This window comes from Coregonus lavaretus (genome assembly GCF_964263955.1).
Source record: "Coregonus lavaretus genome assembly, chromosome: 11".
Lineage (NCBI taxonomy): Eukaryota > Metazoa > Chordata > Actinopteri > Salmoniformes > Salmonidae > Coregonus > Coregonus lavaretus.
Genome location: NC_139998.1, coordinates 42,636,551 through 42,654,065, shown reverse-complemented (window position 1 = coordinate 42,654,065; position 17,515 = coordinate 42,636,551). Strand labels below are relative to the sequence as shown.

General features: G+C 40.2%; 1 protein-coding gene and 1 pseudogene across 2 annotated transcripts in view; one reads left to right on the top strand and one right to left on the bottom strand.

The window, feature by feature from the left end:
• LOC311137630 (protein strawberry notch homolog 2-like) overlaps positions 1 to 1,578 on the bottom strand; it is a 120,572-nt gene extending 118,994 nt beyond the window's left edge. The window contains exon 1 of the mRNA XM_084172136.1: positions 1,402 to 1,578. The gene's annotated coding sequence lies outside the window, so the exon portion shown is untranslated. The remainder of the gene's footprint in view (positions 1 to 1,401) is intronic.
• Positions 1,579 to 1,884: 306 nt separating this feature from the next.
• The window catches only part of LOC311137550 (transmembrane 6 superfamily member 1-like), a 33,303-nt pseudogene continuing 17,672 nt past the window's right edge, over positions 1,885 to 17,515 (top strand). The window contains exons 1-4 of the transcript XR_014615460.1: positions 1,885 to 2,066; positions 9,703 to 9,827; positions 12,822 to 12,925; positions 17,090 to 17,390. The product of XR_014615460.1 is annotated as a transmembrane 6 superfamily member 1-like (transcript). The remainder of the gene's footprint in view (positions 2,067 to 9,702; positions 9,828 to 12,821; positions 12,926 to 17,089; positions 17,391 to 17,515) is intronic.

Genomic DNA, 17,515 nt, shown 5'->3' with positions numbered 1-17,515 from the left:
AATTCCAGGAAAGTGTCTTAAAAATGCACAAATTACGATAAGTCGCCAAGACAGGGCCTCTAAAATTCAGCCGATCCGACCACACCCATTACCTAAGCCCCCTTTTGAGCCAGCCAGAAAAACCCCTGCAGACAGGTCTGGAACTGCATTGTGACTAGAGTCAGTATGCCTGCCAGTGCCTATGGCCCTGAGCATGCAACATTCATATAGAAAAGGTCAGTCTTTCAGCCAAACAAGAGATGTGCTGCCTTGCCTTTGACTGTCAGTGTCTTATCATACACCTCGCAAACCCACACAGAATTATTGAGTTGTATGTAACTACTTGAATTAAAAACTAAAATGTCTGTTTTCCATCTGAGCCTTATCCATCTATATTCTATTGGGATATGGTTGTCTACTTTGTATTCATCCTATCAAAAAGTACTAGCTATGAAAAGAGAAATGTGTTAAATGTAATGTGAATTTACATTAAATGTTTGTCAAATGACAAAGAAAAGCTGGTCACACTGTCCACTGATTCAGAAAGGCCTATTAACCTGTTGTGTATTCTATTAGCAAACTACATTTTAGAATTTAACTACATAACTAAAAGGTTCAACCGATGATCACTCAAAGGCAATGCCTTGTCAATGTTAATAAAAAAAACTAACGCGGTTCATTAGTAAAGTAAAGGCTTTACATTTATGGAAGCGTAATAGCCAACAATACCATAGACTTCATGTAAACAAAAGCCTAACGTTCGCTATCTAGCTAGCTATTTCAAATACTTTCCAGATAGCTAGAAAACAAAAGTTAAGGTTATCTGTAAATGCAAGTCTGATAAATCAAATAACGTTCAACTTTAATTTTTAAAGTACTTTGATGGCAAATCATGTCCCTACAATGCCGGGAACTAGCTAGGCTAGCTAACAAAGCAATATAAAAATATTTGGAGGAAATCTTTGGTACAAAGACAGAGATAGTTAGATTACCACTAGCCAAGCCAATGAGGTGCTATCTCTGAGCTAGCTAGTTAGTACCAAATACGTAACTAACTAGCGTTAGCAGCTGGCTAGAAATAACTATAGTTAAACGAAGATTGAGAACTTTGCGAAAACCAACCTACTAAAAAACTAAAACAGATATTTGACAACAATCTTTCAGTAGTATTAACTTCAAAATAACGTTAAATACCACTTAGTTACACATTCACCAACGTTAGTTAGCTAAACAAATTGGTGCTATCGAAGTGCGACGACTGTTAGCTTGCCTGGCTACCATGCTAGCTATGCTGCTAGCTGAAATCAAGCCGCTTGAGAAGGAGTCTTGAGCCAATCGAGTAGGGATTGATAGCTATGGTTAGCTGCCGATGTGTCGCTCGCGCCGTGTTTTAGCTTTATGAAACGCTTAAATTAAACTTACCACGAATGTGTTTCTTATTCTGAATACCAGATCCGTTCGCAGTTATGTTTTCAATCGAATTATTGCTTTAAATGGACCGAAACAAGGAATTTGGTCCAACTAATTATTTTCAGTTGTTTTCTTCACTTCCTGATAGACGCTGCAATCTTGCAAGCAGATATTTCCTCTGCTGTCGTCACATAGGAGGATACTCTTGCAGCGTCATCTGCTAGTCGGAACTATGTAATTGGTTGAACACCGCACGTGTATAACTACAACCAGTTAGCAAGTCGGACATTTCCGAGTTTGCAAGTTCCGACTGGTACATGAATGCGGCATCAGTGATGGTGCTCATTCATGGTGCGTTCAAGACAACTGGGAACTCGGAAAAAATACAAGGTCAAATAATGACGTCAGTGATCTTCAGGTCGGAAAGTCGAGCTCTAGAAATAGGTCCGAGTTCCCGAGTTGGAATTCCGAGTTGGATTACGGTTCCCAGTCGGAGTAATTTTTTTCCCCGAGTTCCCAGTTGTCGTGAACGCACTGATGTCGGAGTTTGGAGATTTCAGAGTTTCTAGTTCCCAGTTGTTTGGAACCCAGCAACAGTGGTTTTAAACTCGTGGATCACAAACAGCATTCCTTACCTGCGGAAGTAACAGACAATTGAAAACAAAATAAATAGATAAGTGAGTTCAGAAATTACAACAAGAAACATTGGCACCAATTGCATTTAACACAATTTAGCCAATTGAAACTACAGTCCATCGCCCACCTTGGGAACATTCTCAGCTATTTTGCATAGGCCTATAGCTACATGAGTAAAACAAAGACCATGATCAACAATCGTCATTTCAATGCCGGCTGTTTTTAAACTTCAATACTTTTTTACAAAGTTCACTTTTGCTATAGCTTGGCCTACATCATTTGATTTGATTTTGAAATGATGTACAGTAAAAGTGAAAGTATTCGTCACAGAAGTTTTCATAATGGCTGGACCCCAGGATGGCCAGATCAGCTTGTCCTTGGGTGCATAGCAAGTGGCCACTTGTTTGACTAGGCTGGGACTAAGGCTTGGGTGTTGCCAGACATGGCTCTCACAACCTCTCCTTTGGTTTCTAATAGGCTACAGACACATCAAATCACATTTTATTTGTCACATGCGCCGAATAGAACAGGCGTTTCACCTTACCGTGGAATGATTACTTGCAAGCCCTTAACCAACAATGCAGTTTTAAGAAAATAGAGTTAAGAAAATATTTACTAAATGAACTAAAGTTAAAAATAATATATATACACTACCAGTCAAAAGTTTGGACACACATACTCATTCAAGGGTTTTTCTTTATTTTTACTATTTTTTACATTGTAGAATAATAGTGAAGACATCAAATCTATGAAATAACACATGGAATCATGTAGTAACCAAAAAAGTGTTAAACAAATCAAAACATATTTTATATTTGAGATTCTTCAAATAGCCACCCTTTTCCTTGATGACAGCTTTGCACACTCTTGGCATTCTCTCAACCAGCTTCATGAGGTAGTCACCTGGAATGCATTTCAATTAACAGGTGTGCCTTCTTAAAAGTTCATTTGTGGAATTTCTTTCCTTCTTAATGCGTTTGAGCCAATCAGTTGTATTGTGACAAAATTAGATTTTATGTGTCTGTAGCCTATTAGAAGATAGCCCTATTTGGTAAAAGACCAAGTCTATTTTATGGCAAGACCAGCTCATATAAGCAAAGAGAAACAACAGTCCATCATTACTTTAAGACATCAAGGTAAGTCAATACAGAACATTTCAAGAGCATTGAACGTTTCTTCAAGTGCAGTCGCAAAAACCATCAAGCGCTACGATGAAGCTGGCTCTCATGAGGACCGCCACAGGAATGGAAGACCCAGAGTTACCTCTGCTGCAGGGGATAAGTTCATTAGAGTTACCAGCCTCAGAAATTGCAGCCCTAATAAATGCTTCACAGAGTTCAAGTAACAGACACATCTCAACATCAACTGTTTAGAGGGGACTGTGTGAATCAGGCCTTCATGGTCGAATTGCTGCAACGAAACCACTACTAAAGGACACCAATAAGAAGAAGAGACCTGCTTGGGCCAAGAAACACGAGCAATGGACATTAGACCGGTGGAAATCTGTTCTTTGGTCTGGAGTCCAAATTGGAGATTTTTGGTTCCAACCGCCGTGTCTTTGTGAGACACAGTGTGGATGAACGGATGATCTCCGCAGGTGTAGTTCCCACCATAAAGCATGGAGGAGAAGGTGTTATGGTGTGGGGGTGCTTTGCTGGTGACGCTGTCTGTGATTTATTTATAATTCAAGACACATTTAACCAGCAAGGCTACCACAGCATTCTGCAGCGATACGCCATCCCATCTGGTTTGGGCTTATTGGGACTATCATTTGTTTTTCAACAGGACAATGACCCAACACACCTCCAGGCTGTGTAAGGGCTATTTTACCAAGAAGGAGTGATGGAGTGCTGCATCAGATGACCTGCCCTCCACAATCCCCCGACCTCAACCCAATTGAGATGGTTTGGGATGAGTCGGACGGCAGAGTGAAGGAAAAGCAGTCAACAAGTGCTCAGCATATGTGGGAACTCCTTCCAAACTTTTGACTGGTACTGTGTATATACAGTGGGGAAAATAAGTATTTAGTCAGCCACCAATTGTGCAAGTTCTCCCACTTAAAAAGATGAGAGAGGCCTGTAATTTTCATCATAGGTACACGTTAACTATGACAGACAAATTGAGATTTTTTTTTCTCCAGAAAGTCACATTGTAGGATTTTTAATGAATTTATTTGCAAATTATGGTGGAAAATAAGTATTTGGTCACCTACAAACAAGCAAGATTTCTAGCTCTCACAGACCTGTAACTTCTTCTTTAAGAGGCTCCTCTGTCCTCCACTCGTTACCTGTATTAATGGCACCTGTTTGAACTTGTTATCAGTATAAAAGACACCTGTCCACAACCTCAAACAGTCACACTCCAAACTCCACTATGGCCAAGACCAAAGAGCTGTCAAAGGACACCAGAAACAAAATTGTAGACCTGCACCAGGCTGGGAAGACTGAATCTGCAATAGGTAAGCAGCTTGGTTTGAAGAAATCAACTGTGGGAGCAATTATTAGGAAATGGAAGACATACAAGACCACTGATAATCTCCCTCGATCTGGGGCTCCACGCAAGATCTCACCCCGTGGGGTCAAAATGATCACAAGAATGGTGAGCAGAAATCCCAGAACCACACGGGGGTCCTAGTGAATGACCTGCAGAGAGCTGGGACCAAAGTAACAAAGCCTACCATCAGTAACACACTACGCCGCCAGGGACTCAAATCCTGCAGTGCCAGACGTGTCCCCCTGCTTATGTCCAGGCCCGTCTGAAGTTTGCTAGAGTGCATTTGGATGATCCAGAAGAGGATTGGGAGAATGTCATATGGTCAGATGAAACCAAAATAGAACTTTTTGGTAAAAACTCAACTCGTCGTGTTTGGAGGACAAAGAATGCTGAGTTGCATCCAAAGAACACCATACCTACTGTGAAGCATGGGGGTGGAAACATCATGCTTTAGGGCTGTTTTTCTGCAAAGGGACCAGGACGACTGATCCGTGTAAAGGAAAGAATGAATGGGGCCATGTATCGTGAGATTTTGAGTGAAAACCTCCTTCCATCAGCAAGGGCATTGAAGATGAAACGTGGCTGGGTCTTTCAGCATGACAATGATCCGAAACACACCGCCCGGGCAACGAAGGAGTGGCTTCGTAAGAAGCATTTCAAGGTCCTGGAGTGGCCTAGCCAGTCCCCAGATCTCAACCCCATAGAAAATCTTTGGAGGGAGTTGAAAGTCCGTGTTGCCCAGCGACAGCCCCAAAACATCACTGCTCTAGAGGAGATCTGCATGGAGGAATGGGCCAAAATACCAGCAACAGTGTGTGAAAACCTTGTGAAGACTTATAGAAAAAGTTTGACCTGTGTCATTGCCAACAAAGGGTATATAACAAAGTATTGAGAAACTTTTGTTATTGACCAAATACTTATTTTCCACCATAATTTGCAAATAAATTCATAAAAAATCCTACAATGTGATTTTCTGGATTTTTTCCCCTCATTTTGTCTGTCATATTTGACGTGTACCTAATGATGAAAATTACAGGCCTCTCTCATATTTTTAAGTGGGAGAACATGCACAATTGGTGGCTGACTAAATACTTTTTTCCCCCACTGTATATATAGTCAAAAGTTTGGACACACCTACTCATTCAAGGGTTTTTATTTATTTTTACTATTTTTGACATTGTAGAATAATAGTGAAGACATCAAAACTATGAAATAACACATATGGTGGCCCGTGTAGCTCAGTTGGTAGAGCATGCCGCTTGCAACGCCAGGGTTGTGGGTTCGTTTCCCACGGGGGCCAGTATGAAAAAATGTTTGCACTCACTAACTGTAAGTCGCTCTGGATAAGAGCGTCTGCTAAATGACTAAAATGTCAAATGTAGTAACCAAAAAAAGTGTTAAATCAAAATATATTTTATATTTGAGATTCTTCAAATAGCCACCCTTAGCCTTGATGACAGCTTTGCACACTCTTGGCATTCTCTCAACCAGCTTCACCTGGAATGCTTTTCCAACAGTCTTGAAGGAGTTCCCACATATGCTGAGCACTTGTTGGCTGCTTTTCCTTCACTCTGCCGTCCGACTCATCCCAAGTCATCTCAATTGGCTTGAGGTCGGGGGATTGTGGAGGCCAGGTCATCTGATGCAGCACTCCATCACTCTCCTTCTTGGTAAAATAGCCCTTACACAGCCTGGAGGTGTTTTGGGTCATTGTCCTGTTGATAAACAAATGATAGTCCCACTAAGCCCAAACCAGAGCGTATCGCTGCAGAATGCTGTGGTAGCCATGCTGGTTAAGTGTGCCTTGAATTCTAAATAAATCACAGACAGTGTCACCAGCAAAGCACCCCCACACCATTTTTATTTATTTATTTTTATTTCACCTTTATTTACCATAACACCTCCTTCTCCATGCTTTACGGTGGGAACCACACATGGGGAGATCATCCGTTTACCCACAGTGCTTCTCACAAAGACACGGCGGTTGGAACCAAAAATCTCCAATTTGGACTCCTGAGCAAAGGACACATTTCCGCCGGTCTAATGTCCATTGCTTGTGTTTCTTGGCCCAAGCAGGTCTCTTCTTTTAATTGGTGTCCTTTAGTAGTGCTTTCTTTGCAGCAATTCGACCATGAAGGCCTGATTCACACATTCCCCTCTGAACAGTTGATGTTGAGATGTGTCTGTGACTTGAACTCTGTGAAACATTTATTTGGGCTGTAATTTCTGAGGCTGGTAACTCTAATGAACTTATCCTCTGCAGCAAAGTTAACTTAGGGTCTTCCATTCCTGTGGCGGTCCTCATGAGAGCCAGTTTCATCATAGCGCTTGATGTTTTTTGCGACTGCACTTGAAGAAACTTTTAAAGCTCTTGAAATGTTTCATGTTGACTGACCTTCATGTCTTAAAGTAATGATGGACTGTCGTTTCTCCTCGCTTATTTGAGCAGTTTTTTTCATAATATGGACTTGGTCTTTTACCAAATAGGGCTATCTTCTGTATACCCCCCCTACCTTGTCACAACACAACTGATTGGCTCAAACGCATTAAGAAGGAAAAAAATTCCACAAATGAACTTTTAAGAAGGCACACCTGTTAATTGAATGCATTCCAGGAGACTACCTCATGAAGCTGGTTGAGAGAATGCCAAGAGCATTCAAAGCTGTCATCAAGGCAAAGGGTGGCTATTTGAAGAATCTCAAATATAAAATATATTTTGATTTGTTTAATACTTTTTTGGTTACTACATGATTCCATATGTGTTGTTTCATAGTTTTGATGTCTTCACTTTTATTCTACAATTTTAAAAAAATAGTAAAAATAAAGAAAAACCCTTGAATGCGAAGGTTTGTCCTAACTTTTGACTGGTAGTGTATATCATCGACTGACTATAGTTTTAGCCCACTGAAGTGTTACACCACGACACCTCATTCAAGTTCCTGAATGCAATAACAGAGAGCCACACAAAAAAGTAATCTCTGTACCAAATAATAATAATCTGCTACAAAGTAGCCTCATAGGCCTATGCTGTACATTGAACAGAATTAAATGTTAATGCAGCATCGGTACAGACATTGAAACCATATTTAGCACACAGTAATAATACATTTATATTCCCATTAAGGTCAACTAAGAACGATATTTAGATGAACAGAGGAGCTGTGTGTGTATCATTTCCTGGTTTCTGTCATTTTGGCATCTAGCATTCTCTGCTGAGTTATTGAACGATGCAACTGGAAGAGGTCCAATTGTTTCCAGTAAACACAGCCTTCCTTGTACAAAAGTGCTCATTTTCCCAACAAAGGGGGTAGAATGAATCACAGGGTGAGGTTCATTGAGACAAATTGACAAGGGACAGACAAGGTGGTGCATTGCTTTCTCTCCACAGAGGTGTATCACCTCTTACTTTTGTAGTTGCATCTGCTTCAGCAATTATAATAATGTGGGCCTGAATTGGGGTATAAAGTTTTGGTTGCACAAAAAAACAGATGCCAGTAAGTCCTTTACAAACCAACTGAAAGATTATCCAACACTGATAACAAACAGGATGGAACAGGGACATTTTGCGGCTCAGATTATTTCTGGCTCAATTCTTGGTATTATGTTGTGTAATATTGTTTTTAGAGATCAACAATGCATATTTCCATTTTCCAGGTCCAATTACATTTCCTAAAGATCACAATCGAAATTTGATGGTTATGATCTTTCTAAGGCTCTCCTCATTTCCCTCATGTACGTACATATACAGAGACCTCAATCCCAATGGTTTATAATATTACGGTATGCGTTTATTTGCCTGTTCTTGTTCATAGCTCATAGCCAAAGTTCCAGTTCTGCTGTGATTTCCTTATTACACCAATACCCTTTCTCTCTGAGCATTGAGTGAACTTCCCATTCATTAAATATTAAAGCCGCCTATGAAGTGCAATGATACAAACCAAATATATGCAAGGTAACTACATTTCCTGCCAATATTGATTAGTTTGTAATCAAATAGGTAATGTTTTGTCCCCACACATGACCTATTTGATTAGTTTGTAATCAAATAGGTAATGTGTTGTCCCCACACATTACTTATCTAGCATTATTGTAGTATTATACTGAAAATCCTAGCTTGGTGTATGCATACTGTAAATTAGAATTTGGCGCACTCTACTGGAAGAAATGTGCAAACACATGTAATGCCCATTAGGCCTGTTTGATAATTGGCACAGTTAATCATTTCTTTAAGACATGTTTCAAAAAAACACACACATAATTTATAGCCTAGGTGTATAACATGTTCAATCTGAAATGAGGTCAAACTAAATAGAGAGTAGGCCCATCCTTTATGTGCAATAATGTAGCCAATAATAATTAACCTTCCCAACTACCTCATCCCCATATTGTTATTTACATTGTTATTTATTTTGCTCATTTGCACCCCAGTATCTCTATTTGCACATCATCTTCTGCACATCTATCACTCCAGTGTTAATACTAAATTGTAATTATTTTGCACTATGGCCTATTTATTGCCTTACCTCCATAACTTACTACATTTGCACACACTATAGATTTTCTATTGTGTTATTGACTGTATGTTTTGTTTTATTGACTCTGTGTTGTTGTTGTTTTTATCGCACTGCTTTGCTTTATCTTGGCCAGGTCGCAGTTGTAAATGAGAACTTGTTCTCAACTGGCTTACCTGGTTAAATAAAGATGAAAAAATAAAATAAATAAAAAATAAATAAAAAATAAGGCATGTTAGCCCACACATTGCTTAACACACAAATGTGACTTGAGAGGCACTTCACAAATACCCCCATCTTATGCAACCTTTGTAAATCTCTGATGAACCCGAATTGCATAATTTATCCCAAAAGCTAATTTGTCTCTAGTTTATTATTTCCCTGTAAATATGCTGTGTTTGCCCGGGGCAGCCATCATTTCATTAATCCATGGGCCAAACGAGTGGCCAGACAGTAACAATTGCTGCCTTTTTTAGTGGGGTCCATATTCTTTCAAATTTTGTGTTGAGATTCTGTCTATTTTGTTAGGACTTTTAAAGGTATTGCTTGGATATGTTTTTGGCAAATGGTTAAATAATTAATTAGTTTTTTCTTAAAACAGGTAGTTATTAGATCATATAGTAGATAATTGATTCAAATGGCAGTTGTATTCCACTTTTGTTTTTCTTTACAGTGGTCGGTGCTATTGATTCTCCAGGGACCCGTCTGCTGTTTCATCTGCAGTTGAAGAGATGGAGAGATTGGTGTTCTTGTTTTCTTTGACCTTCACTGCATGAACATCACTCCAGAGTTCCAAGAGTAAGTCAATGATTTAATGTCTTATTTTTTATTTATTTTATTTTACCTTTATTTAACTAGGCAAGTCAGTTAAGACAAATTCTTATTTACAATGACGGCCTACACCGGCCAAACCCGGACGACGCTGGGCCAATTGTGCGCCGCCCTATGGGACTCCCAATCACGGCCGGTTGTGATACAGCCTGGAATCGAACCAGGGAGTCTGTAGTGGCGCCTCAAGCACTCAAGCACTGAGCACTGAGATGCAGTGCCTTAGACCGCTGCGCCACTCGGGAGCCCAATTTTATAATATTTATAATATTGAATAATATTGTCTACCTATCAGCTCATTTAAATGTCTTATAAAGGTATACAATTATTAGTTTTCTTAGGGTAGTAGACTTCAATCAATGAATAGGTTTAAAGCATTGTTTTTGTTCATTATGCACAAGATTAAAATACCCCATGAGATTTGAATCAAAGTTCAGTCTTCCCAAATGTGCTCTTTTTACATGTGTTTTGGAACTAAATTAATAAATAGTAATATTCACAAGTTGTAATCTATGTGGAACTATGAGCAAATATTTTGCAGACTAGGCCCACTAGACTGATGGATGGCAGTAGGCTCCATTCTCAACGATCCAGTTGAACGGTGCAAGTATGCTCAATACTCTTTGCTACAGCTTGAGGGCACTAGCAGCTCATGTGATTTAGGCCCATGGATCCATACACATGGATTTCTGACTCATAAATCCTTGACAAATCTTTAATCATGTGGAAACAAGTAATACCCTGGCTTGTGTGAATTCCAATTGCCTGAAGATTGGCCAACTCTGACTTTCATCGCCTAAAACCCATGTATGTAATGATGAAATTCAGATTATATGGTGATGGGTAAAAAATAATTTGTTAAACGGGAGGTCAAAAGAGGCTTGTGAAATCAGACAGACCATATAAGGACATGTCTTTGACACCCAAAGCAATTGCAGACTTTCTCTCACCTCTCTGGAATATATATATTTTTTAGAATTGTCCTATTTCCATATTTAGTCAATCCCCAGCCTACCTGTGTTGTCAGTAGCTATACTGTCTCCATTGATGACAGTTACTGTTTATCTCTGTTTAGATAAGCAAGCTGCCACAGCAGGCCTAAGTACTGTGGTGACTGTCTGCACCACTCCTCCCTAGCAATTCTTCCATTCCTCAGCGGACATTTCTAATTTCAAGCAGACTTCCATACTCCTCCGTAGTGGATATCTCTGGAACTCTTTTTAAGTGTGGACTCTGACAATCAATACAAGCCATGAGAGGAGTTTGATAAATTGCTGCTGGCATACAATATGCCATGTGTTCTGCCATGCCATGTGTTCAGTCACTTTACAAACCAACAGTATTGTGTGCATAAATCTTCCAGTGCTGGTGCATTGACATGCAGCCAGGGATCTTCCCTTTGGCCTCACAGCATTTGTTTGGCTTCCGTGAACACATTGTACGTTTGGGAGGGAAGTCATTTTGTTTAGATGGCGATGGCCCAAAGCACATTAATCTTTTTGGAACACAATAACTGTTAACTGACTGCCAAACATGGTGGTGAGTGGTGAACTTACATCCCCCAAAAGTTTTAGAACACCTACTCATTCAAGGGTTTTTCTTTATTTGTACTATTTTTTACATTGAAGAATAATAGTGAAGACATCAAAACTATGAAATAACACATATGGAATCATGTAGTAACCAAAAAAGTGTTAAACAAATCAAAATATATTTTATATTCTTCAAATAGCCACCCTTTGCCTTGATGACAGCTTTGCACACACTTGGCATTCTCTCAACCAGCTTCATGAGGTAGTCACCTGGAATGCATTTCAATTAGCAGGTGTGCCTTCTTAAAAGTTCATTTGTGGAATTTCTTTCCTTCTTAATGGCTAGAATGGTCCCACCTGATCTCGCCTCCTCCCACCTGCCTTCCATCTTTGGGGACATGTATTTCCATTGTTAGAGTGGTCACTTTACCATCTTGTACCCCATGTAGCCATTGCATTGACATCAGCATGGATCCTCTAACTCTCAGAGAACAGCAGGATGCTAGCTGCCGATCTCCAATGCTTTAGCGTTATAAGAACCCAAACAGAGCCTGCAGCAATCACCCTCCCAAGAGTCTCCAGGCCCTCGCCACAGCAGCAGCAGGTCATCTGTCTGTGCACCTTCCATCCCTGAGCCCCATGTGTCAGTATCTGTCAGTATCTGCTATCTGTCACATGGTGTCCCATCTCTGCATCATTTATCCTGGTGCTCTGGGTGTTGGCATAATTATCGCTTCCTCTGTCTCCCCATTCATCACCGCTCACTAATTTAGCACTGCAGAGGAGACTTATAAACTTCGATGGAAACTAATTAGAAAGGAGAATGAGGCAGAAAATTGGAGGGAGGTTGTTCTTTAAAAAGTACAGTGGGGGGAAGTATGGAGTTGTACTACGAATTTGAATAATATCATTTGTATTTGTATATATTAGGGATCCCCATTAGCTGCTGCCAAGTCAACAGCTACTCTTCCTGGGGTCCAAACACATTAAGGCACTTACATCACACACAAAAGATAAAACAGTACATCATATAACATTATTACACCACTACATATCTACAATATAAAATGTGTAATACCACCATACAACAATATTACAATGTACATGTGTGTAGAGTGCATGTGCTATCGTTTGTGTGCATATGTGTGTGTCTGTACCTGTGTGTGTGTCTCTTCACATCTGTTTTTTAAATCTGATTCTCCTGCTTGCATCAGTTACCTGATGTGGAATAGAGTTCCATGTAGTCATGGATCTATGAGGTACTGTGTGCCTCCCATAGTATGTTCTGGACTTGTGGATTGTGAAGAGACCTCTGGTGTCATGTCTTGTGGGGTATGCATGGGTGTCCATGCATTCAGCATGTCAACACTTCTTACGAAAACAATCATGATTTGTTCCCTAGCTGACAGTGTTTTTTTGTTTCTACATGCAGGCCTGTTGTGATACTACAGATTGGTATTGCAGTGTTGGTGGTTGTGTGGTTTTTCTACTTCCTGATCACACGTCGGAACCCGCCCAAAGACACCCTGTTTTATGGTATGTTATTGGTCACTATTTCATGATGATGATGATGATGATGATGATGTTATTTCCAACTTGAATTAGCCATGCAATATGGGTGATTATTAGTTTAACAAAGCACCAATGCATTTAAACACAGATCCCCTCTGTGTAAAATGGTTGAGTAAGTTATAGTGTCATGAGTCATGACCACTACGTATGTAGTCAAATTCCAACTGCACTGAAGAGATTTCCAGAAGGTTCTGCATGTGAGTCATGTGAATTGTTTTAATTGTTTCATTATTTAATCTACAAACCTGCTTATACTGATCAGGATCTCCTTACACAGAGCAAAGCTGAAACCCAGACTGACATATACGTGTCATGGGTGACGACAAGGGCATGTTAGTCTCATCCTTATGACACCACAGTTCTAGGAGAGCCAGAAAGACCTGGAGCTTGAGGGTAAGGGCACGTGAGCTCACTACGCCCTTTATACATTAGATGCCTTACTTCTTGCTGAATTTACAGACTGACTGAACTTATTGACTGCGGATGACTGTTCCATATGGGATGAAGAGCAGTAATGACACGTCATTACCAAATAAGAAGACAAAAAACAACATATAGATTGATACATCGGCCACAGGTACTTGGAGAGTGACGGCGTGTGTGTCTCTATCTGTGTGTTTATCAGGGGACAGCAGCATCGTCAGGGAGATGGGGAGGGATGCAAGACGGCTGTCTGACACACAGGTGCCATTACAAGGACGTTTGACGGTATACGGGACAGCCAATCCTTGTAATACAGCTAATATGGATTGTGCACCCTATTCCATTTCATGAAAACATGAGTTCATGGAACTCTTTATAAGCCTGTAAAATGTCCTGTAAAGGTACATCGCCTGGCTGTAAACTGTGATCAGAATGAGTTAACACTCATAAGATATCCACAGTATACAGTAAATGTACAAATACACTTTGTCTGGCTCTAAAAGTCTATATATAAATTAATGGTAGTAATGGCTACTGACTGACTGTGCGGGCAGTTCCTTTAATCCTTGAGATTACCCGTGCGTCAATCTATACTGAACAAAAATATAAACGCAACGTGCTGGTGTTGGTGCCATGTTTCATGAGCTGAAATAAAATATCCTAGAAATGTTCCATACACACAAAAGGCTTATAATAACAATAAACAAATATGTTTACATCCCTGTTAGTGAGCATTTCTCCTTTGCCAAGATAATCCATCCACCTGATAGGTGTGGCATATCAAGAAGCTGATTAAACAGCATGATCATTACACAGGTGCACCTTGTGCTGGGGACAATAAAAGGCCACTCTAAAATGTGCAGTTTTGTCACACAACACAATGCCACAGAAGTCTCAAGTTTTGAGGGAGTGTACAATTGGCATGCTGACTGCAGGAATATCCACCAGAGAATGTAATGTTAATTTCTCAACCATAAGCCGCCTCCAACGTCATTTTAGAGAATTTGGCAGTACGTCCAACCGGCCTCACAACCGCACACCACGTGTAACCATGCCAGCCCAGGACCTCCACATCCGGCTTCTTCACCTGCTGGATCGTCTGAGACCAGCCACCCGGACAGCTGATGAAACTGAGGAGTATTTCTGTCTGTAATAAAGCCCTTTTGTGGGGAAGAACTCATTCTGATTGGCTGGGCCTGGCTCCCAAGTGGGTGGGCTTGTGCCCCACCCATGGCTGTGCCCCTGCCCAGTCATGTGAAATCCATAGATTAGGGCCTAATTCATTTATTTCAATTGACTGATTTCCTTATATGAACTGTAACTCAGTAAAATCATTGAAATTGTAGCATGTTGTGTTTTTATATTTTTGTTCAGTATAAGTAACATCCACCGCATCCGCCTATGTCAGCCTTCCGCATCTGCGGTGGAAGGTGGCCAAGCTACAGTGGTGTTTGTCAGACCATGAGACGTCCCGACAATAGGTCTTCTCACGAAAATGTCTGTAGCGTCCAAACGGTTTGGCCTACAAACTAATATGACCACTCTATTGAAAGATGAGACTCTCACACAAGTCTCACGGGTCTGAAGGTAACCAGAACCTGTTTTAAAAAATGGATGGAAGTATGGAGGTAGTTTTGTGCCAACAAAAAAAAGGGTTAAATATGTGTCCAAAAAACAAACATATTTCCTTAGCTTTCTTATGTCTCCTAGATATAGGAAAGTCACTTCAAAACCTTATTCCTTATGATTTATTTTTTGACTGTCGGTTTTGCCATTTATAAATGTGTTATTAAATGCGTTTATATGGGCTATAATAGTAAAGGCCAAATGCAATATTTTATCAAATCATTTAAAAATATACACTACTGGTCAAACGTTTTAGAACACCTACTCATTCAAGGGTTTTTCTTTATTTTGACTATTTTCTACATTGTAGAATAATAGTGAAGACATCAAAACTATGAAATAACACATATGGAATCATGTAGTAACCAAAAAAGTGTTAAACAAATCAAAATATATTTTATACTTGACATTCTTCAAATAGCCACCCTTTGCTTTGATGACCGCTTTGCACACTCTTGGCATTCTCTCAACCAGCTTCATGAGGTAGTTACCTGGAATGCATTTCAATTTTCCCACCGTAAAGCATGGAGGAGGAGGTGTTATGGTGTGGGGGTGCTTTCCTGGTGACACTGTCTGTGATTAACCAGCATGGCTACCACAGCATTCTGCAGCAATACGCCATCCCATCTGGTTTGGGCTTAGTGGGACTATCATTTGTTTTTCAACAGGACAATGACCCAACACACCTCCAGGCTGTGTAAGGGCTATTTTACCAAGAAGGAGAGTGATGGAGTGCTGCATCAGATGACCTGGCCTCCACAATCCCCCGACCTCAACCAAATTGAGATGGTTTGGGATGTCTCGGACCGCAGAGTGAAGGAAAAGCAGCCAACAAGTGCTCAGCAAATGTGGGAACTCCTTCAAGACTGTTGGAAAAGCATTCTAGGTGAAGCTGGTTGAGAGAATGCCAAGAGTGTGCAAAGCTGTCATCAAGGCAAAGGGTGGCTATTTGAAGAATCTCAAATATAAAATATATTTTGATTTGTTTAACACTTTTTTGGTTACTACATGATTCCATATGTGTTATTTCATAGTTCTGATGTCTTCACAATTATTCTACAATGTAGAAAATAGTAAAAATAAAGAAAAACCCTTGAATGAGTAGGTGATCTAAAACTTTGATCAGTAGTGTATATTTTTGATACCTACAGGGGTCCTAAAATTCTAAATGAAATAGCTAAATGATCCATGGTATGACCATCTTAAATCAACCCCCCCCCCAAGGCTTAGTCTTTTAGAGGTTAAAGAGTCTTTGGAGAATAATGTGGATAACCACCACGTCTATTGGCAGCACATTACCAGCCACTTTAACTGAGCTCCTTTCCTTGGCTATCTCCAGTCCTCTTGATCCACCGCCACTCATTATGTGTCTCCCAGACTCTGAGATAGGTGCCCTCTCAGCACCATGTGTTCTAAACCCGAGGAAAACTCAACCCACATCTCCCAATATAAATCTCCCTTCACCCAGCCTACAGCTAGCAGACATAATTATTTCCCTCCACATCCCAGGAAATCAATAGCTGGTTGGTTGGTTGGAGGGAAATGTTTTAAACACAGAAGGATGGTGAGAGAGAGGGAGTGTGGAAGAAAACGAGTTGTAGTGGTTAACTAACTGTTCATGAGAGAAAAGGAGGTTGAGCTTCTCACAAATCCAGTCTTGTTCAAAGCGTCTTTATAAGCAGTAATATTGTTCTGACAGTTTTATTAAATGTTTTAAGAGGAAGACAAAGCAGATTGGGTAATAATTACATGGAGGAAGGAGCTTTCTCTTTATCATAAATACAATGAGGATAATGATCATTGTTCCTACAGCTACAGAATTCTGTTGGAATCTGCTGAATTCCACAACAAATTGAATGAGGGCCTTTTTTAGAGCTGAATATGCTCACAAATGCAATCCATGTAGCTAATCACCACAAAGAAAGTTGAACAGACCAACAGCCACGCATTAATCCAAGTTATTTTCAGTTGTGTAATTGAGGTTAACATAAACATTATATAATGCTGTATTGCTTCATTATTGCCCACTTTCACAATATTAATCTTCCACAGTACTCAATGTTAGCATTGTCTTTACAGTGTTTGCTGAGTTCTCCTTCACTTGTGTCATTGACCTTGTGAGTTCTTTGGAACATGACAGCTTTATCTCTGGGTTTATGGAATTCTGACATCTTTGTGTGACCACATTTACATCCACACACCATCTCACTGCTGGGCCATTGATTTGAAGCTGTATGCTGCCACTAGTTTACAGTGATGGGAGTAACCCCTTTGGGCCATTTATTTCCCTCTCTCAGTAAGTCTTACCGCACCCTCGGTCTCTTCTGGGCTGGATCGTTGTTTGCCAACAGGAGTGTCTTTGTGACAGGAATTGTTGTAGGTGAGTCTCTCCTTTCCCCTCCTGTATCCCACAATGACCGAGTTAATCAACGGTACATCTGTACAGCGTTGTAGCATCAGTGTCATAGTGTAGGCTGCCAACACAACACACCTTTAGAATTTACA